Source organism: Rhinoderma darwinii, chromosome 1 (assembly GCF_050947455.1).
Source record: "Rhinoderma darwinii isolate aRhiDar2 chromosome 1, aRhiDar2.hap1, whole genome shotgun sequence".
Taxonomy (NCBI): Eukaryota; Metazoa; Chordata; class Amphibia; order Anura; family Rhinodermatidae; genus Rhinoderma; species Rhinoderma darwinii.
Window position 1 is genome coordinate 216,201,684 of NC_134687.1, and position 24,217 is coordinate 216,225,900.

General features: G+C 34.1%; 18 non-coding genes across 18 annotated transcripts; all 18 read right to left on the minus strand.

Annotated features, from left to right (window-relative positions):
• Window positions 1-945: 945 nt before the first annotated feature.
• On the minus strand, window positions 946-1,018 carry TRNAK-UUU (transfer RNA lysine (anticodon UUU)). The gene has a single exon. It is a non-coding gene; the product is annotated as a tRNA-Lys (tRNA).
• A 1,049-nt stretch (window positions 1,019-2,067) lies between these two features.
• On the minus strand, window positions 2,068-2,140 carry TRNAK-UUU (transfer RNA lysine (anticodon UUU)). Its single transcript has one exon. It is a non-coding gene; the product is annotated as a tRNA-Lys (tRNA).
• A 718-nt stretch (window positions 2,141-2,858) lies between these two features.
• Window positions 2,859-2,931, minus strand: TRNAK-UUU (transfer RNA lysine (anticodon UUU)). Its single transcript has one exon. It is a non-coding gene; the product is annotated as a tRNA-Lys (tRNA).
• A 707-nt stretch (window positions 2,932-3,638) lies between these two features.
• TRNAK-UUU (transfer RNA lysine (anticodon UUU)) lies at window positions 3,639-3,711 on the minus strand. The gene has a single exon. It is a non-coding gene; the product is annotated as a tRNA-Lys (tRNA).
• A 718-nt stretch (window positions 3,712-4,429) lies between these two features.
• Window positions 4,430-4,502, minus strand: TRNAK-UUU (transfer RNA lysine (anticodon UUU)). Its single transcript has one exon. It is a non-coding gene; the product is annotated as a tRNA-Lys (tRNA).
• A 707-nt stretch (window positions 4,503-5,209) lies between these two features.
• TRNAK-UUU (transfer RNA lysine (anticodon UUU)) lies at window positions 5,210-5,282 on the minus strand. The gene has a single exon. It is a non-coding gene; the product is annotated as a tRNA-Lys (tRNA).
• Window positions 5,283-6,769: 1,487 nt separating this feature from the next.
• Window positions 6,770-6,842, minus strand: TRNAK-UUU (transfer RNA lysine (anticodon UUU)). Its single transcript has one exon. It is a non-coding gene; the product is annotated as a tRNA-Lys (tRNA).
• A 707-nt stretch (window positions 6,843-7,549) lies between these two features.
• Window positions 7,550-7,622, minus strand: TRNAK-UUU (transfer RNA lysine (anticodon UUU)). The gene has a single exon. It is a non-coding gene; the product is annotated as a tRNA-Lys (tRNA).
• Window positions 7,623-9,120: 1,498 nt separating this feature from the next.
• On the minus strand, window positions 9,121-9,193 carry TRNAK-UUU (transfer RNA lysine (anticodon UUU)). Its single transcript has one exon. It is a non-coding gene; the product is annotated as a tRNA-Lys (tRNA).
• Window positions 9,194-9,911: 718 nt separating this feature from the next.
• On the minus strand, window positions 9,912-9,984 carry TRNAK-UUU (transfer RNA lysine (anticodon UUU)). The gene has a single exon. It is a non-coding gene; the product is annotated as a tRNA-Lys (tRNA).
• Window positions 9,985-10,691: 707 nt separating this feature from the next.
• On the minus strand, window positions 10,692-10,764 carry TRNAK-UUU (transfer RNA lysine (anticodon UUU)). The gene has a single exon. It is a non-coding gene; the product is annotated as a tRNA-Lys (tRNA).
• Window positions 10,765-13,822: 3,058 nt separating this feature from the next.
• On the minus strand, window positions 13,823-13,895 carry TRNAK-UUU (transfer RNA lysine (anticodon UUU)). Its single transcript has one exon. It is a non-coding gene; the product is annotated as a tRNA-Lys (tRNA).
• A 718-nt stretch (window positions 13,896-14,613) lies between these two features.
• TRNAK-UUU (transfer RNA lysine (anticodon UUU)) lies at window positions 14,614-14,686 on the minus strand. The gene has a single exon. It is a non-coding gene; the product is annotated as a tRNA-Lys (tRNA).
• A 1,498-nt stretch (window positions 14,687-16,184) lies between these two features.
• Window positions 16,185-16,257, minus strand: TRNAK-UUU (transfer RNA lysine (anticodon UUU)). The gene has a single exon. It is a non-coding gene; the product is annotated as a tRNA-Lys (tRNA).
• A 1,498-nt stretch (window positions 16,258-17,755) lies between these two features.
• On the minus strand, window positions 17,756-17,828 carry TRNAK-UUU (transfer RNA lysine (anticodon UUU)). The gene has a single exon. It is a non-coding gene; the product is annotated as a tRNA-Lys (tRNA).
• Window positions 17,829-18,546: 718 nt separating this feature from the next.
• On the minus strand, window positions 18,547-18,619 carry TRNAK-UUU (transfer RNA lysine (anticodon UUU)). The gene has a single exon. It is a non-coding gene; the product is annotated as a tRNA-Lys (tRNA).
• Window positions 18,620-20,096: 1,477 nt separating this feature from the next.
• Window positions 20,097-20,169, minus strand: TRNAK-UUU (transfer RNA lysine (anticodon UUU)). Its single transcript has one exon. It is a non-coding gene; the product is annotated as a tRNA-Lys (tRNA).
• A 718-nt stretch (window positions 20,170-20,887) lies between these two features.
• On the minus strand, window positions 20,888-20,960 carry TRNAK-UUU (transfer RNA lysine (anticodon UUU)). Its single transcript has one exon. It is a non-coding gene; the product is annotated as a tRNA-Lys (tRNA).
• Between the last annotated feature and the right edge of the window lie 3,257 nt (window positions 20,961-24,217).

Here is a 24,217-nt window from a genome sequence, read left to right on the forward strand (position 1 = left end):
AGAAAAGTATAAACTTATTTTGACTTGATAAAATCAGCTACGGTGCTAAAGTTTAAACAGTCAAGACATTGTTAGATCATACATTTTTCTTTTTTAAGGCATAAAGTTTAAATTTTGTTCTGACATCCAGGAAATCTTAAAAGCATGGACTAGTTCTTAGTTTCAAAGAGAGTTTCAGTCATGGATAAGTGATTGGTTGTTTTTCAAAAGACTTACACCTGAACAGGTACCCTCAGATTGAAAGTGTGATGCTCTATCAACTATTTACCTTAGGGTATGTGCACACACACTAATTACGTCCGTAATTTACGGACGTATTTCGGCCGCAAGTTCCGGACCGAACTCAGTGCAGGGAGCCGGGCTCCTAGCATCATACTTATGTACGACGCTAGGAGTCCCTGCCTCGCTGCCGGACAACTGTCCCGTACTGTAATCATGTTTTCAGTACGTGACAGTTGTCCTGCAGCGAGGCAGGGACTCCTAGCATCGTACATAAGTATGATGCTAGGAGCCCGGCTCCCTGCACTGAGTTTGGTCCGGAACTTGCTGCCGAAATACGTCCGTATATTACGGACGTAATTAGTGTGTGTGCACATACCCTTAGTTTCAAAGAGAGTTTCAGTCATAGATAAGTGATAGATTGTTTTTTCAAAAGACTCATGTGATACTCTACCCACTAAACTATCCAGGCTCTATAAAACACAAAAATATGCAAGAAAATCGATGGTGTTATCATCATTTATATTTTGAGCTATAGCACTGTTATAATGTATATGCTTTTAAAGTCTACTTTCAGAAGAAGAGAAAAGTGTAATTTCATCTTGTCTTAATTCTATCCTTAAGACATAAAGTTACATCATTAATACAAGAATTTTTTTAGAGTATGAAATCTACGTAATGTTCAAATCATAAATAAGTGAAACGTCTTGATTTCTAAAAGACACATGCCTGAACAGGGACTTGAACCCTGGACCCTCAGATTAAAAGTCTGATGATCTACCGACTGAGCTATCCAGGCTCTCCAAAACCAAAACATGTGCGGGAAAATCGGTGTTTCTCTCCTTCTCATACATATTCTGACCTGGAGTGCTTTGTTATGTGGTTTCAAGGGTTACTTAGACAAGAAAAGTATAAAGTTATTTTGACTTGATAAAATCAGCTACGGTGCTAAAGTTTAAACAGTCAAGACATTGTTAGATCATACATTTTTCTTTTCTAAGGCATAAAGTTTAAATTTTGTTCTGACATCCAGGAAATCTTAAAAGCATGGACTAGTTCTTAGTTTCAAAGAGAGTTTCAGTCATGGATAAGTGATAGGTTGTTTTTCAAAAGACTTACACCTGAACAGGTACCCTCAGATTGAAAGGGTGATGCTCTATCAACTATTTACCTTAGGGTATGTGCACACACACTAATTACGTCCGTAATTTACGGACGTATTTCGGCCGCAAGTTCCGGACCGAACTCAGTGCAGGGAGCCGGGCTCCTAGCATCATACTTATGTACGACGCTAGGAGTCCCTGCCTCGCTGCCGGACAACTGTCCCGTACTGTAATCATGTTTTCAGTACGTGACCGTTGTCCTGCAGCGAGGCAGGGACTCCTAGCATCGTACATAAGTATGATGCTAGGAGCCCGGCTCCCTGCACTGAGTTTGGTCCGGAACTTGCTGCCGAAATACGTCCGTATATTACGGACGTAATTAGTGTGTGTGCACATACCCTTAGTTTCAAAGAGAGTTTCAGTCATAGATAAGTGATAGATTGTTTTTTCAAAAGACTCATGTGATACTCTACCCACTAAACTATCCAGGCTCTATAAAACACAAAAATATGCAAGAAAATCGATGGTGTTATCATCATTTATATTTTGAGCTATAGCACTGTTATAATGTATATGCTTTTAAAGTCTACTTTCAGAAGAAGAGAAAAGTGTAATTTCATCTTGTCTTAATTCTATCCTTAAGACATAAAGTTACATCATTAATACAAGAATTTTTTTAGAGTATGAAATCTACGTAATGTTCAAATCATAAATAAGTGAAACGTCTTGATTTCTAAAAGACACACGCCTGAACAGGGACTTGAACCTTGGACCCTCAGATTAAAAGTCTGATGCTCTACCGACTGAGCTATCCAGGCTCTCCAAAACCAAAACGTGTGCGGGAAAATCGGCGCTTCTCTCCTTCTCATATATATTCTGACCTGGAGTGCTTTGTTATGTGGTTTCAAGGGTTACTTAGACAAGAAAAGTATAAAGTTATTTTGACTTGATAAAATCAGCTACGGTGCTAAAGTTTAAACAGTCAAGACATTGTTAGATCATACATTTTTCTTTTCTAAGGCATAAAGTTTAAATTTTGTTCTGACATCCAGGAAATCTTAAAAGCATGGACTAGTTCTTAGTTTCAAAGACAGTTTCAGTCATGGATAAGTGATAGGTTGTTTTTCAAAAGACTTACACCTGAACAGGTACCCTCAGACCGAAAGTGTGATGCTCTATCAACTATTTACCTTAGTTTCAAAGAGAGTTTCAGTCATAGATAAGTGATAGATTGTTTTTTCAAAAGACTCATGTGATACTCTACCCACTAAACTATCCAGGCTCTATAAAACACAAAAATATGCAAGAAAATCGATGGTGTTATCATCATTTATATTTTGAGCTATAGCACTGTTATAATGTATATGCTTTTAAAGTCTACTTTCAGAAGAAGAGAAAAGTGTAATTTCATCTTGTCTTAATTCTATCCTTAAGACATAAAGTTACATCATTAATACAATAATTTTTTTAGAGTATGAAATCTACTTAATGTTCAAATCATAAATAAGTGAAATGTCTTGATTTCTAAAAGACACACGCCTGAACAGGGACTTGAACCCTGGACCCTCAGATTAAAAGTCTGATGCTCTACCGACTGAGCAATCCAGGCTCTCCAAAACCAAAACGTGTGCGGGAAAATCTGCGTTTCTCTCCTTCTCATATATATTCTGACCTGGAGTGCTTTGTTATGTGGTTTCAAGGGTTACTTAGACAAGAAAAGTATAAAGTTATTTTGACTTGATAAAATCAGCTACGGTGCTAAAGTTTAAACAGTCAAGACATTGTTAGATCATACATTTTTCTTTTCTAAGGCATAAAGTTTAAATTTTGTTCTGACATCCAGGAAATCTTAAAAGCATGGACTAGTTCTTAGTTTCAAAGAGAGTTTCAGTCATGGATAAGTGATAGGTTGTTTTTCAAAAGACTTACACCTGAACAGGTACCCTCAGATTGAAAGTGTGATGCTCTATCAACTATTTACCTTAGTTTCAAAGAGAGTTTAAGTGATAGATTGTTTTTTCAAAAGACTCATGTGATACTCTACCCACTAAACTATCCAGGCTCTATAAAACACAAAAATATGCAAGAAAATCGATGGTGTTATCATCATTTATATTTTGAGCTATAGCACTGTTATAATGTATATGCTTTTAAAGTCTACTTTCAGAAGAAGAGAAAAGTGTAATTTCATCTTGTCTTAATTCTATCCTTAAGACATAGAGTTACATCATTAATACAATAATTTTTTTAGAGTATGAAATCTGCGTAATGTTCAAATCATAAATAAGTGAAACGTCTTGATTTCTAAAAGACACACGCCTGAACAGGGACTTGAACCTTGGACCCTCAGATTAAAAGTCTGATGCTCTACCGACTGAGCTATCCAGGCTCTCCAAAACCAAAACGTGTGCGGGAAAATCGGCGCTTCTCTCCTTCTCATATATATTCTGACCTGGAGTGCTTTGTTATGTGGTTTCAAGGGTTACTTAGACAAGAAAAGTATAAAGTTATTTTGACTTGATAAAATCAGCTACGGTGCTAAAGTTTAAACAGTCAAGACATTGTTAGATCATACATTTTTCTTTTCTAAGGCATAAAGTTTAAATTTTGTTCTGACATCCAGGAAATCTTAAAAGCATGGACTAGTTCTTAGTTTCAAAGACAGTTTCAGTCATGGATAAGTGATAGGTTGTTTTTCAAAAGACTTACACCTGAACAGGTACCCTCAGACCGAAAGTGTGATGCTCTATCAACTATTTACCTTAGTTTCAAAGAGAGTTTCAGTCATAGATAAGTGATAGATTGTTTTTTCAAAAGACTCATGTGATACTCTACCCACTAAACTATCCAGGCTCTATAAAACACAAAAATATGCAAGAAAATCGATGGTGTTATCATCATTTATATTTTGAGCTATAGCACTGTTATAATGTATATGCTTTTAAAGTCTACTTTCAGAAGAAGAGAAAAGTGTAATTTCATCTTGTCTTAATTCTATCCTTAAGACATAAAGTTACATCATTAATACAATAATTTTTTTAGAGTATGAAATCTACTTAATGTTCAAATCATAAATAAGTGAAATGTCTTGATTTCTAAAAGACACACGCCTGAACAGGGACTTGAACCCTGGACCCTCAGATTAAAAGTCTGATGCTCTACCGACTGAGCAATCCAGGCTCTCCAAAACCAAAACGTGTGCGGGAAAATCTGCGTTTCTCTCCTTCTCATATATATTCTGACCTGGAGTGCTTTGTTATGTGGTTTCAAGGGTTACTTAGACAAGAAAAGTATAAAGTTATTTTGACTTGATAAAATCAGCTACGGTGCTAAAGTTTAAACAGTCAAGACATTGTTAGATCATACATTTTTCTTTTCTAAGGCATAAAGTTTAAATTTTGTTCTGATATCCAGGAAATCTTAAAAGCATGGACTAGTTCTTAGTTTCAAAGAGAGTTTCAGTCATGGATAAGTGATAGGTTGTTTTTCAAAAGACTTACACCTGAACAGGTACCCTCAGATTGAAAGTGTGATGCTCTATCAACTATTTACCTTAGTTTCAAAGAGAGTTTAAGTGATAGATTGTTTTTTCAAAAGACTCATGTGATACTCTACCCACTAAACTATCCAGGCTCTATAAAACACAAAAATATGCAAGAAAATCGATGGTGTTATCATCATTTATATTTTGAGCTATAGCACTGTTATAATGTATATGCTTTTAAAGTCTACTTTCAGAAGAAGAGAAAAGTGTAATTTCATCTTGTCTTAATTCTATCCTTAAGACATAGAGTTACATCATTAATACAATAATTTTTTTAGAGTATGAAATCTGCGTAATGTTCAAATCATAAATAAGTGAAACGTCTTGATTTCTAAAAGACACACGCCTGAACAGGGACTTGAACCCTGGACCCTCAGATTAAAAGTCTGATGATCTACCGACTGAGCTATCCAGGCTCTCCAAAACCAAAACATGTGCGGGAAAATCGGTGTTTCTCTCCTTCTCATACATATTCTGACCTGGAGTGCTTTGTTATGTGGTTTCAAGGGTTACTTAGACAAGAAAAGTATAAAGTTATTTTGACTTGATAAAATCAGCTACGGTGCTAAAGTTTAAACAGTCAAGACATTGTTAGATCATACATTTTTCTTTTCTAAGGCATAAAGTTTAAATTTTGTTCTGATATCCAGGAAATCTTAAAAGCATGGACTAGTTCTTAGTTTCAAAGAGAGTTTCAGTCATGGATAAGTGATAGGTTGTTTTTCAAAAGACTTACACCTGAACAGGTACCCTCAGATTGAAAGTGTGATGCTCTATCAACTATTTACCTTAGTTTCAAAGAGAGTTTAAGTGATAGATTGTTTTTTCAAAAGACTCATGTGATACTCTACCCACTAAACTATCCAGGCTCTATAAAACACAAAAATATGCAAGAAAATCGATGGTGTTATCATCATTTATATTTTGAGCTATAGCACTGTTATAATGTATATGCTTTTAAAGTCTACTTTCAGAAGAAGAGAAAAGTGTAATTTCATCTTGTCTTAATTCTATCCTTAAGACATAGAGTTACATCATTAATACAATAATTTTTTTAGAGTATGAAATCTGCGTAATGTTCAAATCATAAATAAGTGAAACGTCTTGATTTCTAAAAGACACACGCCTGAACAGGGACTTGAACCCTGGACCCTCAGATTAAAACTCTGATGCTCTACTGACTGAGCTATCCAGGCTCTCCAAAACCATAATGTGTGCGGGAAAATTGGCGTTTCTCTCCTTCTCATATATATTCTGACCTGGAGTGCTTTGTTATGTGGTTTCAAGGGTTACTTAGACAAGAAAAGTATAAAGTTATTTTGACTTGATAAAATCAGCTACGGTGCTAAAGTTTAAACAGTCAAGACATTGTTAGATCATACATTTTTCTTTTCTAAGGCATAAAGTTTAAATTTTGTTCTGACATCCAGGAAATCTTAAAAGCATGGACTAGTTCTTAGTTTCAAAGAGAGTTTCAGTCATGGATAAGTGATAGGTTGTTTTTCAAAAGACTTACACCTGAACAGGTACCCTCAGATTGAAAGTGTGATGCTCTATCAACTATTTACCTTAGTTTCAAAGAGAGTTTAAGTGATAGATTGTTTTTTCAAAAGACTCATGTGATACTCTACCCACTAAACTATCCAGGCTCTATAAAACACAAAAATATGCAAGAAAATCGATGGTGTTATCATCATTTATATTTTGAGCTATAGCACTGTTATAATGTATATGCTTTTAAAGTCTACTTTCAGAAGAAGAGAAAAGTGTAATTTCATCTTGTCTTAATTCTATCCTTAAGACATAGAGTTACATCATTAATACAATAATTTTTTTAGAGTATGAAATCTGCGTAATGTTCAAATCATAAATAAGTGAAACGTCTTGATTTCTAAAAGACACACGCCTGAACAGGGACTTGAACCCTGGACCCTCAGATTAAAAGTCTGATGCTCTACCGACTGAGCTATCCAGGCTCTCCAAAACCATAATGTGTGCGGGAAAATTGGCGTTTCTCTCCTTCTCATATATATTCTGACCTGGAGTGCTTTGTTATGTGGTTTCAAGGGTTACTTAGACAAGAAAAGTATAAAGTTATTTTGACTTGATAAAATCAGCTACGGTGCTAAAGTTTAAACAGTCAAGACATTGTTAGATCATACATTTTTCTTTTCTAAGGCATAAAGTTTAAATTTTGTTCTGACATCCAGGAAATCTTAAAAGCATGGACTAGTTCTTAGTTTCAAAGAGAGTTTCAGTCATGGATAAGTGATAGGTTGTTTTTCAAAAGACTTACACCTGAACAGGTACCCTCAGATTGAAAGTGTGATGCTCTATCAACTATTTACCTTAGTTTCAAAGAGAGTTTAAGTGATAGATTGTTTTTTCAAAAGACTCATGTGATACTCTACCCACTAAACTATCCAGGCTCTATAAAACACAAAAATATGCAAGAAAATCGATGGTGTTATCATCATTTATATTTTGAGCTATAGCACTGTTATAATGTATATGCTTTTAAAGTCTACTTTCAGAAGAAGAGAAAAGTGTAATTTCATCTTGTCTTAATTCTATCCTTAAGACATAGAGTTACATCATTAATACAATAATTTTTTTAGAGTATGAAATCTACGTAATGTTCAAATCATAAATAAGTGAAACGTCTTGATTTCTAAAAGACACACGCCTGAACAGGGACTTGAACCCTGGACCCTCAGATTAAAAGTCTGATGCTCTACCGACTGAGCTATCCAGGCTCTCCAAAACCATAACGTGTGCGGGAAAATTGGCGTTTCTCTCCTTCTCATATATATTCCGACCTGGAGTGCTTTGTTATGTGGTTTCAAGGGTTACTTAGACAAGAAAAGTATAAAGTTATTTTGACTTGATAAAATCAGCTACGGTGCTAAAGTTTAAACAGTCAAGACATTGTTAGATCATACATTTTTCTTTTCTAAGGCATAAAGTTTAAATTTTGTTCTGACATCCAGGAAATCTTAAAAGCATGGACTAGTTCTTAGTTTCAAAGAGAGTTTCAGTCATGGATACGTGATAGGTTGTTTTTCAAAAGACTTACACCTGAACAGGTACCCTCAGATCGAAAGTGTGATGCTCTATCAACTATTTACCTTAGTTTCAAAGAGAGTTTCAGTCATAGATAAGTGATAGATTGTTTTTTCAAAAGACTCATGTGATACTCTACCCACTAAACTATCCAGGCTCTATAAAACACAAAAATATGCAAGAAAATCGATGGTGTTATCATCATTTATATTTTGAGCTATAGCACTGTTATAATGTATATGCTTTTAAAGTCTACTTTCAGAAGAAGAGAAAAGTGTAATTTCATCTTGTCTTAATTCTATCCTTAAGACATAAAGTTACATCATTAATCCAATAATTTTTTTAGAGTATGAAATCTACGTAATGTTCAAATCATAAATAAGTGAAACGTCTTGATTTCTAAAAGACACACGCCTGAACAGGGACTTGAACCCTGGACCCTCAGATTTAAAGTCTGATGCTCTACCGACTGAGCTATCCAGGCTCTCCAAAACCGTAACGTGTGCGGGAAAATTGGCGTTTCTCTCCTTCTCATATATATTCTGACCTGGAGTGCTTTGTTATGTGGTTTCAAGGGTTACTTAGACAAGAAAAGTATAAAGTTATTTTGACTTGATAAAATCAGCTACGGTGCTAAAGTTTAAACAGTCAAGACATTGTTAGATCATACATTTTTCTTTTCTAAGGCATAAAGTTTAAATTTTGTTCTGACATCCAGGAAATCTTAAAAGCATGGACTAGTTCTTAGTTTCAAAGAGAGTTTCAGTCATGGATAAGTGATAGGTTGTTTTTCAAAAGACTTACACCTGAACAGGTACCCTCAGATTGAAAGTGTGATGCTCTATCAACTATTTACCTTAGTTTCAAAGAGAGTTTAAGTGATAGATTGTTTTTTCAAAAGACTCATGTGATACTCTACCCACTAAACTATCCAGGCTCTATAAAACACAAAAATATGCAAGAAAATCGATGGTGTTATCATCATTTATATTTTGAGCTATAGCACTGTTATAATGTATATGCTTTTAAAGTCTACTTTCAGAAGAAGAGAAAAGTGTAATTTCATCTTGTCTTAATTCTATCCTTAAGACATAGAGTTACATCATTAATACAATAATTTTTTTAGAGTATGAAATCTACGTAATGTTCAAATCATAAATAAGTGAAACGTCTTGATTTCTAAAAGACACACGCCTGAACAGGGACTTGAACCCTGGACCCTCAGATTAAAAGTCTGATGCTCTACCGACTGAGCTATCCAGGCTCTCCAAAACCATATCGTGTGCGGGAAAATTGGCGTTTCTCTCCTTCTCATATATATTCCGACCTGGAGTGCTTTGTTATGTGGTTTCAAGGGTTACTTAGACAAGAAAAGTATAAAGTTATTTTGACTTGATAAAATCAGCTACGGTGCTAAAGTTTAAACAGTCAAGACATTGTTAGATCATACATTTTTCTTTTCTAAGGCATAAAGTTTAAATTTTGTTCTGACATCCAGGAAATCTTAAAAGCATGGACTAGTTCTTAGTTTCAAAGACAGTTTCAGTCATGGATAAGTGATAGGTTGTTTTTCAAAAGACTTACACCTGAACAGGTACCCTCAGACCGAAAGTGTGATGCTCTATCAACTATTTACCTTAGTTTCAAAGAGAGTTTCAGTCATAGATAAGTGATAGATTGTTTTTTCAAAAGACTCATGTGATACTCTACCCACTAAACTATCCAGGCTCTATAAAACACAAAAATATGCAAGAAAATCGATGGTGTTATCATCATTTATATTTTGAGCTATAGCACTGTTATAATGTATATGCTTTTAAAGTCTACTTTCAGAAGAAGAGAAAAGTGTAATTTCATCTTGTCTTAATTCTATCCTTAAGACATAAAGTTACATCATTAATACAATAATTTTTTTAGAGTATGAAATCTACTTAATGTTCAAATCATAAATAAGTGAAATGTCTTGATTTCTAAAAGACACACGCCTGAACAGGGACTTGAACCCTGGACCCTCAGATTAAAAGTCTGATGCTCTACCGACTGAGCAATCCAGGCTCTCCAAAACCAAAACGTGTGCGGGAAAATCTGCGTTTCTCTCCTTCTCATATATATTCTGACCTGGAGTGCTTTGTTATGTGGTTTCAAGGGTTACTTAGACAAGAAAAGTATAAAGTTATTTTGACTTGATAAAATCAGCTACGGTGCTAAAGTTTAAACAGTCAAGACATTGTTAGATCATACATTTTTCTTTTCTAAGGCATAAAGTTTAAATTTTGTTCTGATATCCAGGAAATCTTAAAAGCATGGACTAGTTCTTAGTTTCAAAGAGAGTTTCAGTCATGGATAAGTGATAGGTTGTTTTTCAAAAGACTTACACCTGAACAGGTACCCTCAGATTGAAAGTGTGATGCTCTATCAACTATTTACCTTAGTTTCAAAGAGAGTTTAAGTGATAGATTGTTTTTTCAAAAGACTCATGTGATACTCTACCCACTAAACTATCCAGGCTCTATAAAACACAAAAATATGCAAGAAAATCGATGGTGTTATCATCATTTATATTTTGAGCTATAGCACTGTTATAATGTATATGCTTTTAAAGTCTACTTTCAGAAGAAGAGAAAAGTGTAATTTCATCTTGTCTTAATTCTATCCTTAAGACATAGAGTTACATCATTAATACAATAATTTTTTTAGAGTATGAAATCTGCGTAATGTTCAAATCATAAATAAGTGAAACGTCTTGATTTCTAAAAGACACACGCCTGAACAGGGACTTGAACCCTGGACCCTCAGATTAAAAGTCTGATGATCTACCGACTGAGCTATCCAGGCTCTCCAAAACCAAAACATGTGCGGGAAAATCGGTGTTTCTCTCCTTCTCATACATATTCTGACCTGGAGTGCTTTGTTATGTGGTTTCAAGGGTTACTTAGACAAGAAAAGTATAAAGTTATTTTGACTTGATAAAATCAGCTACGGTGCTAAAGTTTAAACAGTCAAGACATTGTTAGATCATACATTTTTCTTTTCTAAGGCATAAAGTTTAAATTTTGTTCTGATATCCAGGAAATCTTAAAAGCATGGACTAGTTCTTAGTTTCAAAGAGAGTTTCAGTCATGGATAAGTGATAGGTTGTTTTTCAAAAGACTTACACCTGAACAGGTACCCTCAGATTGAAAGTGTGATGCTCTATCAACTATTTACCTTAGTTTCAAAGAGAGTTTAAGTGATAGATTGTTTTTTCAAAAGACTCATGTGATACTCTACCCACTAAACTATCCAGGCTCTATAAAACACAAAAATATGCAAGAAAATCGATGGTGTTATCATCATTTATATTTTGAGCTATAGCACTGTTATAATGTATATGCTTTTAAAGTCTACTTTCAGAAGAAGAGAAAAGTGTAATTTCATCTTGTCTTAATTCTATCCTTAAGACATAGAGTTACATCATTAATACAATAATTTTTTTAGAGTATGAAATCTGCGTAATGTTCAAATCATAAATAAGTGAAACGTCTTGATTTCTAAAAGACACACGCCTGAACAGGGACTTGAACCCTGGACCCTCAGATTAAAACTCTGATGCTCTACTGACTGAGCTATCCAGGCTCTCCAAAACCATAATGTGTGCGGGAAAATTGGCGTTTCTCTCCTTCTCATATATATTCTGACCTGGAGTGCTTTGTTATGTGGTTTCAAGGGTTACTTAGACAAGAAAAGTATAAAGTTATTTTGACTTGATAAAATCAGCTACGGTGCTAAAGTTTAAACAGTCAAGACATTGTTAGATCATACATTTTTCTTTTCTAAGGCATAAAGTTTAAATTTTGTTCTGATATCCAGGAAATCTTAAAAGCATGGACTAGTTCTTAGTTTCAAAGAGAGTTTCAGTCATGGATAAGTGATAGGTTGTTTTTCAAAAGACTTACACCTGAACAGGTACCCTCAGATTGAAAGTGTGATGCTCTATCAACTATTTACCTTAGTTTCAAAGAGAGTTTAAGTGATAGATTGTTTTTTCAAAAGACTCATGTGATACTCTACCCACTAAACTATCCAGGCTCTATAAAACACAAAAATATGCAAGAAAATCGATGGTGTTATCATCATTTATATTTTGAGCTATAGCACTGTTATAATGTATATGCTTTTAAAGTCTACTTTCAGAAGAAGAGAAAAGTGTAATTTCATCTTGTCTTAATTCTATCCTTAAGACATAGAGTTACATCATTAATACAATAATTTTTTTAGAGTATGAAATCTGCGTAATGTTCAAATCATAAATAAGTGAAACGTCTTGATTTCTAAAAGACACACGCCTGAACAGGGACTTGAACCCTGGACCCTCAGATTAAAACTCTGATGCTCTACTGACTGAGCTATCCAGGCTCTCCAAAACCATAATGTGTGCGGGAAAATTGGCGTTTCTCTCCTTCTCATATATATTCTGACCTGGAGTGCTTTGTTATGTGGTTTCAAGGGTTACTTAGACAAGAAAAGTATAAAGTTATTTTGACTTGATAAAATCAGCTACGGTGCTAAAGTTTAAACAGTCAAGACATTGTTAGATCATACATTTTTCTTTTCTAAGGCATAAAGTTTAAATTTTGTTCTGACATCCAGGAAATCTTAAAAGCATGGACTAGTTCTTAGTTTCAAAGAGAGTTTCAGTCATGGATACGTGATAGGTTGTTTTTCAAAAGACTTACACCTGAACAGGTACCCTCAGATCGAAAGTGTGATGCTCTATCAACTATTTACCTTAGTTTCAAAGAGAGTTTCAGTCATAGATAAGTGATAGATTGTTTTTTCAAAAGACTCATGTGATACTCTACCCACTAAACTATCCAGGCTCTATAAAACACAAAAATATGCAAGAAAATCGATGGTGTTATCATCATTTATATTTTGAGCTATAGCACTGTTATAATGTATATGCTTTTAAAGTCTACTTTCAGAAGAAGAGAAAAGTGTAATTTCATCTTGTCTTAATTCTATCCTTAAGACATAAAGTTACATCATTAATCCAATAATTTTTTTAGAGTATGAAATCTACGTAATGTTCAAATCATAAATAAGTGAAACGTCTTGATTTCTAAAAGACACACGCCTGAACAGGGACTTGAACCCTGGACCCTCAGATTTAAAGTCTGATGCTCTACCGACTGAGCTATCCAGGCTCTCCAAAACCGTAACGTGTGCGGGAAAATTGGCGTTTCTCTCCTTCTCATATATATTCTGACCTGGAGTGCTTTGTTATGTGGTTTCAAGGGTTACTTAGACAAGAAAAGTATAAAGTTATTTTGACTTGATAAAATCAGCTACGGTGCTAAAGTTTAAACAGTCAAGACATTGTTAGATCATACATTTTTCTTTTCTAAGGCATAAAGTTTAAATTTTGTTCTGACATCCAGGAAATCTTAAAAGCATGGACTAGTTCTTAGTTTCAAAGAGAGTTTCAGTCATGGATAAGTGATAGGTTGTTTTTCAAAAGACTTACACCTGAACAGGTACCCTCAGATTGAAAGTGTGATGCTCTATCAACTATTTACCTTAGTTTCAAAGAGAGTTTAAGTGATAGATTGTTTTTTCAAAAGACTCATGTGATACTCTACCCACTAAACTATCCAGGCTCTATAAAACACAAAAATATGCAAGAAAATCGATGGTGTTATCATCATTTATATTTTGAGCTATAGCACTGTTATAATGTATATGCTTTTAAAGTCTACTTTCAGAAGAAGAGAAAAGTGTAATTTCATCTTGTCTTAATTCTATCCTTAAGACATAGAGTTACATCATTAATACAATAATTTTTTTAGAGTATGAAATCTACGTAATGTTCAAATCATAAATAAGTGAAACGTCTTGATTTCTAAAAGACACACGCCTGAACAGGGACTTGAACCCTGGACCCTCAGATTAAAAGTCTGATGCTCTACCGACTGAGCTATCCAGGCTCTCCAAAACCATATCGTGTGCGGGAAAATTGGCGTTTCTCTCCTTCTCATATATATTCCGACCTGGAGTGCTTTGTTATGTGGTTTCAAGGGTTACTTAGACAAGAAAAGTATAAAGTTATTTTGACTTGATAAAATCAGCTACGGTGCTAAAGTTTAAACAGTCAAGACATTGTTAGATCATACATTTTTCTTTTCTAAGGCATAAAGTTTAAATTTTGTTCTGACATCCAGGAAATCTTAAAAGCATGGACTAGTTCTTAGTTTCAAAGAGAGTTTCAGTCATGGATACGTGATAGGTTGTTTTTCAAAAGACTTACACCTGAACAGGTACCCTCAGATCGAAAGTGTGATGCTCTATCAACTATTTACCTTAGTTTCAAAGAGAGTTTCAGTCATAGATAAGTGATAGATTGTTTTTTCAAAAGACTCATGTGATACTCTACCCACTAAACTATCCAGGCTCTATAAAACACAAAAATATGCAAGAAAATCGATGGTGTTATCATCATTTATATTTTGAGCTATAGCACTGTTATAATGTATATGCTTTTAAAGTCTACTTTCAGAAGAAGAGAAAAGTGTAATTTCATCTTGTCTTAATTCTATCCTTAAGACATAGAGTTACATCATTAATACAATAATTTTTTTAGAGTATGAAATCTACGTAATGTTCAAATCATAAATAAGTGAAACGTCTTGATTTCTAAAAGACACACGCCTGAACAGGGACTTGAACCCTGGACCCTCAGATTAAAAGTCTGATGCTCTACCGACTGAGCTATCCAGGCTCTCCAAAACCATAACGTGTGCGGGAAAATTGGCGTTTCTCTCCTTCTCATATATATTCCGACCTGGAGTGCTTTGTTATGTGGTTTCAAGGGTTACTTAGACAAGAAAAGTATAAAGTTATTTTGACTTGATAAAATCAGCTACGGTGCTAAAGTTTAAACAGTCAAGACATTGTTAGATCATACATTTTTCTTTTCTAAGGCATAAAGTTTAAATTTTGTTCTGACATCCAGGAAATCTTAAAAGCATGGACTAGTTCTTAGTTTCAAAGAGAGTTTCAGTCATGGATACGTGATAGGTTGTTTTTCAAAAGACTTACACCTGAACAGGTACCCTCAGATCGAAAGTGTGATGCTCTATCAACTATTTACCTTAGTTTCAAAGAGAGTTTCAGTCATAGATAAGTGATAGATTGTTTTTTCAAAAGACTCATGTGATACTCTACCCACTAAACTATCCAGGCTCTATAAAACACAAAAATATGCAAGAAAATCGATGGTGTTATCATCATTTATATTTTGAGCTATAGCACTGTTATAATGTATATGCTTTTAAAGTCTACTTTCAGAAGAAGAGAAAAGTGTAATTTCATCTTGTCTTAATTCTATCCTTAAGACATAAAGTTACATCATTAATCCAATAATTTTTTTAGAGTATGAAATCTACGTAATGTTCAAATCATAAATAAGTGAAACGTCTTGATTTCTAAAAGACACACGCCTGAACAGGGACTTGAACCCTGGACCCTCAGATTTAAAGTCTGATGCTCTACCGACTGAGCTATCCAGGCTCTCCAAAACCGTAACGTGTGCGGGAAAATTGGCGTTTCTCTCCTTCTCATATATATTCTGACCTGGAGTGCTTTGTTATGTGGTTTCAAGGGTTACTTAGACAAGAAAAGTATAAAGTTATTTTGACTTGATAAAATCAGCTACGGTGCTAAAGTTTAAACAGTCAAGACATTGTTAGATCATACATTTTTCTTTTCTAAGGCATAAAGTTTAAATTTTGTTCTGACATCCAGGAAATCTTAAAAGCATGGACTAGTTCTTAGTTTCAAAGAGAGTTTCAGTCATGGATAAGTGATAGGTTGTTTTTCAAAAGACTTACACCTGAACAGGTACCCTCAGATTGAAAGTGTGATGCTCTATCAACTATTTACCTTAGTTTCAAAGAGAGTTTAAGTGATAGATTGTTTTTTCAAAAGACTCATGTGATACTCTACCCACTAAACTATCCAGGCTCTATAAAACACAAAAATATGCAAGAAAATCGATGGTGTTATCATCATTTATATTTTGAGCTATAGCACTGTTATAATGTATATGCTTTTAAAGTCTACTTTCAGAAGAAGAGAAAAGTGTAATTTCATCTTGTCTTAATTCTATCCTTAAGACATAGAGTTACATCATTAATACAATAATTTTTTTAGAGTATGAAATCTACGTAATGTTCAAATCATAAATAAGTGAAACGTCTTGATTTCTAAAAGACACACGCCTGAACAGGGACTTGAACCCTGGACCCTCAGATTAAAAGTCTGATGCTCTACCGACTGAGCTATCCAGGCTCTCCAAAACCATATCGTGTGCGGGAAAATTGGCGTTTCTCTCCTTCTCATATATATTCCGACCTGGAGTGCTTTGTTATGTGGTTTCAAGGGTTACTTAGACAAGAAAAGTATAAAGTTATTTTGACTTGATAAAATCAGCTACGGTGCTAAAGTTTAAACAGTCAAGACATTGTTAGATCATACATTTTTCTTTTCTAAGGCATAAAGTTTAAATTTTGTTCTGACATCCAGGAAATCTTAAAAGCATGGACTAGTTCTTAGTTTCAAAGAGAGTTTCAGTCATGGATACGTGATAGGTTGTTTTTCAAAAGACTTACACCTGAACAGGTACCCTCAGATCGAAAGTGTGATGCTCTATCAACTATTTACCTTAGTTTCAAAGAGAGTTTCAGTCATAGATAAGTGATAGATTGTTTTTTCAAAAGACTCATGTGATACTCTACCCACTAAACTATCCAGGCTCTATAAAACACAAAAATATGCAAGAAAATCGATGGTGTTATCATCATTTATATTTTGAGCTATAGCACTGTTATAATGTATATGCTTTTAAAGTCTACTTTCAGAAGAAGAGAAAAGTGTAATTTCATCTTGTCTTAATTCTATCCTTAAGACATAAAGTTACATCATTAATCCAATAATTTTTTTAGAGTATGAAATCTACGTAATGTTCAAATCATAAATAAGTGAAACGTCTTGATTTCTAAAAGACACATGCCTGAACAGGGACTTGAACCCTGGACCCTCAGATTTAAAGTCTGATGCTCTACCGACTGAGCTATCCAGGCTCTCCAAAACCGTAACGTGTGCGGGAAAATTGGCGTTTCTCTCCTTCTCATATATATTCTGACCTGGAGTGCTTTGTTATGTGGTTTCAAGGGTTACTTAGACAAGAAAAGTATAAAGTTATTTTGACTTGATAAAATCAGCTACGGTGCTAAAGTTTAAACAGTCAAGACATTGTTAGATCATACATTTTTCTTTTCTAAGGCATAAAGTTTAAATTTTGTTCTGACATCCAGGAAATCTTAAAAGCATGGACTAGTTCTTAGTTTCAAAGAGAGTTTCAGTCATGGATAAGTGATAGGTTGTTTTTCAAAAGACTTACACCTGAACAGGTACCCTCAGATTGAAAGTGTGATGCTCTATCAACTATTTACCTTAGTTTCAAAGAGAGTTTAAGTGATAGATTGTTTTTTCAAAAGACTCATGTGATACTCTACCCACTAAACTATCCAGGCTCTATAAAACACAAAAATATGCAAGAAAATCGATGGTGTTATCATCATTTATATTTTGAGCTATAGCACTGTTATAATGTATATGCTTTTAAAGTCTACTTTCAGAAGAAGAGAAAAGTGTAATTTCATCTTGTCTTAATTCTATCCTTAAGACATAAAGTTACATCATTAATACAATAATTTTTTTAGAGTATGAAATCTACTTAATGTTCAAATCATAAATAAGTGAAACGTCTTGATTTCTAAAAGACACATGCCTGAACAGGGACATGAACCCTGGACCCTCAGATTAAAAGTCTGATGCTCTACCGACTGAGCTATCCAGGCTCTCCAAAACCAAAACGTGTGCGGGAAAATCGGCGTTTCTCTCCTTCTCATATATATTCTGACCTGGAGTGCTTTGTTATGTGGTTTCAAGGGTTACTTAGACAAGAAAAGTATAAACTTATTTTGACTTGATAAAATCAGCTACGGTGCTAAAGTTTAAACAGTCAAGACATTGTTAGATCATACATTTTTCTTTTTTAAGGCATAAAGTTTAAATTTTGTTCTGACATCCAGGAAATCTTAAAAGCATGGACTAGTTCTTAGTTTCAAAGAGAGTTTCAGTCATGGATAAGTGATAGGTTGTTTTTCAAAAGACTTACACCTGAACAGGTACCCTCAGATCGAAAGTGTGATGCTCTATCAACTATTTACCTTAGTTTCAAAGAGAGTTTCAGTCATAGATAAGTGATAGATTGTTTTTTCAAAAGACTCATGTGATACTCTACCCACTAAACTATCCAGGCTCTATAAAACACAAAAATATGCAAGAAAATCGATGGTGTTATCATCATTTATATTTTGAGCTATAGCGCTGTTATATTGTATATGCTTTTAAAGTCTACTTTCAGAAGAAGAGAAAAGTGTAATTTCATCTTGTCTTAATTCTATCCTTAAGACATAAAGTTACATCATTAATCCAATAATTTTTTTAGAGTATGAAATCTACGTAATGTTCAAATCATAAATAAGTGAAACGTCTTGATTTCTAAAAGACACACGCCTGATCAGGGACTTGAACCCTGGACCCTCAGATTAAAAGTCTGATGCTCTACCGACTGAGCTATCCAGGCTCTCCAAAACCAAAACGTGTGCGGGAAAATCGGCGTTTCTCTCCTTCTCATATATATTCTGACCTGGAGTGCTTTGTTATGTGGTTTCAAGGGTTACTTAGACAAGAAAAGTATAAACTTATTTTGACTTGATAAAATCAGCTACGGTGCTAAAGTTTAAACAGTCAAGACATTGTTAGATCATACATTTTTCTTTTTTAAGGCATAAAGTTTACATTTTGTTCTGACATCCAGGAAATCTTAAAAGCATGGACTAGTTCTTAGTTTCAAAGAGAGTTTCAGTCATGGATAAGTGATAGGTTGTTTTTCAAAAGACTTACACCTGAACAGGTACCCTCAGATCGAAAGTGTGATGCTCTATCAACTATTTACCTTAGTTTCAAAGAGAGTTTCAGTCATAGATAAGTGATAGATTGTTTTTTCAAAAGACTCATGTGATACTCTACCCACTAAACTATCCAGGCTCTATAAAACACAAAAATATGCAAGAAAATCGATGGTGTTATCATCATTTATATTTTGAGCTATAGCACTGTTATAATGTATATGCTTTTAAAGTCTACTTTCAGAAGAAGAGAAAAGTGTAATTTCATCTTGTCTTAATTCTATCCTTAAGACATAAAGTTACATCATTAATACAATAATTTTTTTAGAGTATGAAATCTACGTAATGTTCAAATCATAAATAAGTGAAACGTCTTGATTTCTAAAAGACACACGCCTGATCAGGGACTTGAACCCTACCGACTGAGCTAACCAGGCTCTCCAAAACCAAAACGTGTGCGGGAAAATCGGCGTTTCTCTCCTCATATATATTCTGACCTGGAGTGCTTTGTTATGTGGTTTCAAGGGTTACTTAGACAAGAAAAGTATAAACTTATTTTGACTTGATAAAATCAGCTACGGTGCTAAAGTTTAAACAGTCAAGACATTGTTAGATCATACATTTTTCTTTTTTAAGGCATAAAGTTTAAATTTTGTTCTGACATCCAGGAAATCTTAAAAGCATGGACTAGTTCTTAGTTTCAAAGAGAGTTTCAGTCATGGATAAGTGATAGGTTGTTTTTCAAAAGACTTACACCTGAACAGGTACCCTCAGATTGAAAGTGTGATGCTCTATCAACTATTTACCTTAGTTTCAAAGAGAGTTTCAGTCATAGATAAGTGATAGATTGTTTTTTCAAAAGACTCATGTGATACTCTACCCACTAAACTATCCAGGCTCTATAAAACACAAAAATATGCAAGAAAATCGATGGTGTTATCATCATTTATATTTTGAGCTATAGCACTGTTATAATGTATATGCTTTTAAAGTCTACTTTCAGAAGAAGAGAAAAGTGTAATTTCATCTTGTCTTAATTCTATCCTTAAGACATAAAGTTACATCATTAATACAATAATTTTTTTAGAGTATGAAATCTACGTAATGTTCAAATCATAAATAAGTGAAACGTCTTGATTTCTAAAAGACACACGCCTGAACAGGGACTTGAACCCTGGACCCTCAGATTAAAAGTCTGATGCTCTACCGACTGAGCTAACCAGGCTCTTCAAAACCAAAACGTGTGCGGGAAAATCGGCGTTTCTCTCCTTCTCATATATGTTCTGACCTGGAGTGCTTTGTTATGTGGTTTCAAGGGTTACTTAGACAAGAAAAGTATAAACTTATTTTGACTTGATAAAATCAGCTACGGTGCTAAAGTTTAAACAGTCAAGACATTGTTAGATCATACATTTTTCTTTTTTAAGGCATAAAGTTTAAATTTTGTTCTGACATCCAGGAAATCTTAAAAGCATGGACTAGTTCTTAGTTTCAAAGAGAGTTTCAGTCATGGATAAGTGATAGGTTGTTTTTCAAAAGACTTACACCTGAACAGGTACCCTCAGATTGAAAGTGTGATGCTCTATCAACTATTTACCTTAGTTTCAAAGAGAGTTTCAGTCATAGATAAGTGATAGATTGTTTTTTCAAAAGACTCATGTGATACTCTACCCACTAAACTATCCAGGCTCTATAAAACACAAAAATATGCAAGAAAATCGATGGTGTTATCATCATTTTTATTTTGAGCTATAGCACTGTTATAATGTATATGCTTTTAAAGTCTACTTTCAGAAGAAGAGAAAAGTGTAATTTCATCTTGTCTTAATTCTATCCTTAAGACATAAAATTACATCATTAATACAATAATTTTTTTAGAGTATGAAATCTACGTAATGTTCAAATCATAAATAAGTGAAACGTCTTGATTTCTAAAAGACACACGCCTGAACAGGGACTTGAACCCTGGACCCTCAGATTAAAAGTCTGATGCTCTACCGACTGAGCTAACCAGGCTCTCCAAAATCAAAACGTGTGCGGGAAAATCGGCGTTTCTCTCCTCATATATATTCTGACCTGGAGTGCTTTGTTATGTGGTTTCAAGGGTTACTTAGACAAGAAAAGTATAAACTTATTTTGACTTGATAAAATCAGCTACGGTGCTAAAGTTTAAACAGTCAAGACATTGTTAGATCATACATTTTTCTTTTTTAAGGCATAAAGTTTAAATTTTGTTCTGACATCCAGGAAATCTTAAAAGCATGGACTAGTTCTTAGTTTCAAAGAGAGTTTCAGTCATGGATAAGTGATAGGTTGTTTTTCAAAAGACTTACACCTGAACAGGTACCCTCAGATCGAAAGTGTGGTGCTTTATCAACTATTTACCTTAGTTTCAAAGAGAGTTTCAGTCATAGATAAGTGATAGATTGTTTTTTCAAAAGACTCATGTGATACTCTACCCACTAAACTATCCAGGCTCTATAAAACACAAAAAATATACAAGAAAATCGATGGTGTTATCATCATTTATATTTTGAGCTATAGCACTGTTATAATGTATATGCTTTTAAAGTCTACTTTCAGAAGAAGAGAAAAGTGTAATTTCATCTTGTCTTAATGAAATTCTCTAGGCTGCTAAAGTTTGAGGGAGCAAGACATCATTAGATCATACTTAATTCTATCCTTAAGACATAAAGTTACATCATTACTCCAATAATTTTTTTAGAGTATGAAATCTACGTAATGTTCAAATCATAAATAAGTGAAACGTCTTGATTTCTAAAAGACACATACCTGAACAGGGACTTGAACCCTGGACCCTCAGATTAAAAGTCTGATGCTCTACTGACTGAGCTATCCAGGCTCTCCAAAACCAAAACGTGTGCGGGAAAATCGGCGTTTCTCTCCTTCTCATATATATTCTGACCTGGAGTGCTTTGTTATGTGGTTTCAAGGGTTACTTAGACAAGAAAAGTATAAAGTTATTTTGACTTGATAAAATCAGCTACGGTGCTAAAGTTTAAACAGTCAAGACATTGTTAGATCATACATTTTTCTTTTTTAAGGCATAAAGTTTAAATTTTGTTCTGACATCCAGGAAATCTTAAAAGCATGGACTAGTTCTTAGTTTCAAAGAGAGTTTCAGTCATGGATAAGTGATAGGTTGTTTTTCAAAAGACTTACACCTGAACAGGTACCCTCAGATCGAAAGTGTGGTGCTTTATCAACTATTTACCTTAGTTTCAAAGAGAGTTTCAGTCATAGATAAGTGATAGATTGTTTTTTCAAAAGACTCATGTGATACTCTACCCACTAAACTATCCAGGCTCTATAAAACACAAAAAATATACAAGAAAATCGATGGTGTTATCATCATTTATATTTTGAGCTATAGCACTGTTATAATGTATATGCTTTTAAAGTCTACTTTCAGAAGAAGAGAAAAGTGTAATTTCATCTTGTCTTAATGAAATTCTCTAGGCTGCTAAAGTTTGAGGCAGCAAGACATCATTAGATCATACTTAATTCTATCCTTAAGACATAAAGTTACATCATTACTCCAATAATTTTTTTAGAGTATGAAATCTACGTAATGTTCAAATCATAAATAAGTGAAACGTCTTGATTTCTAAAAGACACACACCTGAACAGGGACTTGAACCCTGGACCCTCAGATTAAAAGTCTGATGCTCTACTGACTGAGCTATCCAGGCTCTCCAAAACCAAAACGTGTGCGGGAAAATCGGCGTTTCTCTCCTTCTCATATATATTCTGACCTGGAGTGCTTTGTTATGTGGTTTCAAGGGTTACTTAGACAAGAAAAGTATAAAGTTATTTTGACTTGATAAAATCAGCTACGGTGCTAAAGTTTAAACAGTCAAGACATTGTTAGATCATACATTTTTCTTTTTTAAGGCATAAAGTTTAAATTTTGTTCTGACATCCAGGAAATCTTAAAAGCATGGACTAGTTCTTAGTTTCAAAGAGAGTTTCAGTCATGGATAAGTGATAGTTTGTTTTTCAAAAGACTTACACCTGAACAGGTACCCTCAGATCGAAAGTGTGGTGCTTTATCAACTATTTACCTTAGTTTCAATGAGAGTTTCAGTCATAGATAAGTGATAGATTGTTTTTTCAAAAGACTCATGTGATACTCTACCCACTAAACTATCCAGGCTCTATAAAACACAAAAAATATACAAGAAAATCGATGGTGTTATCATCATTTATATTTTGAGCTATAGCACTGTTATAATGTATATGCTTTTAAAGTCTACTTTCAGAAGAAGAGAAAAGTGTAATTTCATCTTGTCTTAATGAAATTCTCTAGGCTGCTAAAGTTTGAGGCGGCAAGACATCATTAGATCATACTTAATTCTATCCTTAAGACATAAAGTTACATCATTAATCCAATAATTTTTTTAGAGTATGAAATCTACTTAATGTTCAAATCATAAATAAGTGAAACGTCTTGATTTCTAAAAGACACACGCCTGAACAGGGACTTGAACCCTGGACCCTCAGATTAAAAGTCTGATGCTCTACCGACTAAGCTAACCAGGCTCTCCAAAACCAAAACGTGTGCTGGAAAATCGGCGTTTCTCTCCTTCTCATATATATTCTGACCTGGAGTGCTTTGTTATGTGGTTTCAAGGGTTACTTAGACAAGAAAAGTATAAACTTATTTTGACTTGATAAAATCAGCTACGGTGCTAAAGTTTAAACAGTCAAGACATTGTTAGATCATACATTTTTCTTTTTTAAGGCATAAAGTTTAAATTTTGTTCTGACATCCAGGAAATCTTAAAAGCATGGACTAGTTCTTAGTTTCAAAGAGAGTTTCAGTCATGGATAAGTGATAGGTTGTTTTTCAAAAGACTTACACCTGAACAGGTACCCTCAGATCGAAAGTGTGGTGCTTTATCAACTATTTACCTTAGTTTCAAAGAGAGTTTCAGTCATAGATAAGTGATAGATTGTTTTTTCAAAAGACTCATGTGATACTCTACCCACTAAACTATCCAGGCTCTATAAAACACAAAAAATATACAAGAAAATCGATGGTGTTATCATCATTTATATTTTGAGCTATAGCACTGTTATAATGTATATGCTTTTAAAGTCTACTTTCAGAAGAAGAGAAAAGTGTAATTTCATCTTGTCTTAATGAAATTCTCTAGGCTGCTAAAGTTTGAGGCAGCAAGACATCATTAGATCATACTTAATTCTATCCTTAAGACATAAAGTTACATCATTACTCCAATAATTTTTTT